The sequence below is a fragment of the Opisthorchis viverrini genome, assembly GCF_000715545.1.
Source record: "Opisthorchis viverrini unplaced genomic scaffold opera_v5_439, whole genome shotgun sequence".
Taxonomy (NCBI): Eukaryota; Metazoa; Platyhelminthes; class Trematoda; order Opisthorchiida; family Opisthorchiidae; genus Opisthorchis; species Opisthorchis viverrini.
In genome coordinates this window covers 257357-260893 of record NW_008752097.1, presented here as the reverse complement: position 1 = coordinate 260893, position 3537 = coordinate 257357, and the positions used below count along the sequence as shown (strand labels likewise).

Genomic DNA, 3537 nt, shown 5'->3' with positions numbered 1-3537 from the left:
TCTAATAAATTACACCCCATTACACGATTTCGTTGTTTTTACTGAATTACGATTTTCTGTCTGAAGACGTTGCGTCGAATATACTGGTATCTAATCTATGAAAATACTTAGTATTCGTATTTAGTGCTAGTGACATTTGAATATTCATACGTGGCATCATGCTCAACTTCCATAATGTCGATTTCGGTTATACAAGAGCGTAGGAATTCGATGTTGGCCTTCAGGATCGTCCGCAGACTTTGGGCATTAGATGGCTCCAAATATACTACCTTATCCAAGTACTGAGCGATAACATGTGGGCAGTCCCAGATTTGGTCGGCTGTGTGGCGATCCTCCCACTATGAACAGATCGATATGCTGATAGATTTGAGATACAGTAGGGAATGGTAAACGGACCGTCGGCTGCCTGATACACTTCATACATCGTCCTCAGGCCTCAGTGATGAACTTGTATGGTCCTAAATGTATTACACGTGGGACCGTACCTGACGAATGAAATACTGGCTGACGCCATACTTTGTCAAAACATGTGTCACACTCTGAGTTAAAGTCAACACCGTCTGGATAGTTGTAGATATGAGTTTTAATGATTTTGAAAGCAGGCTTGAGTGAAGCAAACTAAGGCAGCGTTAGCCCGAACTCAATCAAGTTTGACTGGATAGGAGACCACGCGAATATACAAGTCATTTGACGCACGGTGTTAGAGTGCCGCTGTCTATAGTTACGGGAAAACAAAGTTTGTAATCGCTGCAGGTTTGCGAAACTAAACATTTATTCGCGAATTGGGACGGTGTTTAAGGCAGTCTCACTTAAATTTCGTCCAAACGAGAGTAAGAGAAACAGCGGATTCAGTCGAGTCTTCCGTCAACATCATTTTAGTTTGCAAAAGGAATACTAACTTGTGCGTGCTTACGATTCGGTGAGAAGATAGCAATAAAAATAACTAGTCCCATTTCAGCAACCTTATGAGTAGTGTGTTACTGCCAGAACTTTTGTCATGATTTGGACGAAGTATGCAGCGCTGGAGAGTCCGATATTAAGATCCAGTCATTAGCAGTTCCAGGTGCTGTAATTTAATTTTTCATCCTTCTCGAAATTCACTAACCTGTGATCAAGGGCTGGTGTTCCAAAGTCCAACCGATAAGATTCACGTGCTAATGCACTTTACTGTGAACGTATTATCTCTTGCTGACGATAAGCACACACTATCCATATGGTATTAGGAAAACAACAACGCTCCACTCTTCAATGCATGGCCGCCAGCCCATTCAGAAAAATGATGCGTGGAATCCACAAGACTTTTGGCACTCAAAACAACCAACCAAACTATTATCATTCCTTAGACAATGGTGACCCTACTGTCGCCTGTAGCTTTCATATTGTAGCATATTTGTTGACACAGGAATTCTTGGCTAGGTTCTGACTTCTAAAATGTGGTGAGTGGCAATAACAGATAAATTAGGTTAACGTGAACTGACGCTAATTTGAGCGCTCTGCTGAACAGCGGAACGCATCCAAAGGAAAGGCACGCAGAGTACAACTGTGCCAAGTAAACGGAATTAGTTGCAAAGTCTAGCTCAGATCTCCTGTAAAATAGCCATTGCGTGTCATAAAGCTCCGAAAAAAGTGAACAAACGAAGTCTTTCACAAGTGCTGACGATTTCGAGGTCTGAGAGAAAGTTGGCCTAATAACCACAGCTGATTAGATGGATGTTTGACCGTCGAAAGAGCGGAATTCGAGCTAGGCTGTTTATTGGTTCTGTGTTTTCAGGATGTAACGGTCCACTCGTGCCACAGAACTAACCTAGACTAGGGTGAAAGAGTCTTCCTTCGGGAACACTTAGGGCGTCTTCACTTGTATGCGTAGCCGTGCACCGTTGTTCGGGTATACCAGTCATAGTCTCCAGGACTCTCCGTTGATAGCAATCTTCCTGAAAGATAGCTGGACGAACAGGCACTTCAGCTCTGTGATTCACTTTACTTCGGCTTGAGGGCAAGTTCCAGTGTGGTACAGTATTGACCTTTCCGGGTGGTAGTTCCCCTTTATCAGGAAGGTCAGATTCCTGAAAGCAACCACTGAATGCCCGAAATCTACTGAGACCCTAAGCTCCGCTAGATGCTGACCAGACAGACAACGCCCCCTCAATATGCAGCACGGCACAGCCTTGTGTCAAACCCAGACAGCTTGAGTCAGCATTGGGCCAAGTCCAGACAGTGTCTCTCCAATAAATAGCTTGAGACCGTTGCATTTTCACACTCGAAGGTACTCACGCTCTCGCACTCACTTGTTCGGAATAGAGCTGTTGTGTTCCATTCTGTGAGTCCTTTTCCCGATACTAGGCAGGTCGGATACAACATATTGGTGAATCAGCAGATATAACACCCTTTGGGACGATAAGTGGACCTGCGGTTCACCGAAGAATCGTTGCTTTTCTGTCCGTAGCTTATGATTTTCCTACCACGGCTCAACGCCTCTGTCCTCTGATCTCTGGAAGTTATGGGTCTGATACAGGTCACATTTCAGGAGACATCTATCGCCGAAAGTTATGTCCTTGACAAACGCCTGACCACCAGTGATGAGCTTCTGAAAACCCGTAGCGAGATTAGGGGACATCGTCAAGGGTTCCAGAGAAGACAACTTTTTCACTTACCGCGCGACACGACAGACGCAGATAGGGTTTTGCCGTAAATAGTATGGCTAATGACATAATCCACTGGTGGCTGCAACACCTTCCATCTGGCATTAAAAATTACCAGACAAGAAAGTTTTGCATTTCAAAACTGATAAGCGTATAGATGCGGGGGCGTAAGGCAAACTGATGGGAAAATCGGTCAAACATGTGAAGAGGAAACGGACGTAAAGCATGGAAAATACCATGTATTAAGTGATTGATTGATTGATTGATTGATTGATTGATTGATTGATTGATTGATTGATTGATTGATTGATTGATTGATTGATTGATTGATTGATTGATTGATTGATTGATTGATTGATTGATTGATTGATTGATTGATTGATTGATTGATTGATTGATTGATTGATGGGCGTACCAGACCAAGACGCAAACGATGTGAAATGCGTTTGGGACGACATACCAGAATTAATACTGAGAAATTAATGCAAGTTAGTAGTTGTATACGTTTCCCCCAACATCGGATGATCTGACAGAAAAACAAAGCAAGGAAAACGGGGTTAAATAGTCAATGGAATGGGAACAACAGATCAGCTTCAGACCCACATAGTCAGTATTAAAGAAGATGGCTACACTGTCTAAGACTTGGAAGAGGAGAAAGCCATTTGCAAATCGATTTGGTTGTCACGGGAGCCTCAAGTGAATAACTTGTTTATGATGTTCTTCAACTGAAGTGCTGCACACAGGCCGCTTCATGTTTCAGTTGGTACCGTATTCGAGATATCACAGTATATTTTCATGAAGGATACTACTCACAAGGTTGCTGAAAACTCTTCGACAACCCACGACCGGTTTCACCCTTCTTGGGGCTCATCGGGTAGGCGCAGTCCCCGAGTTTCCG

General features: G+C 43.5%; 1 protein-coding gene across 1 annotated transcript in view; it reads left to right on the top strand.

Moving 5' to 3' along the window:
- The window catches only part of T265_11026 (hypothetical protein), a gene marked incomplete at both ends in the record, with an annotated part of 8106 nt that overhangs the window by 416 nt on the left and 4153 nt on the right, over positions 1–3537 (top strand). The window lies entirely within an intron of this gene.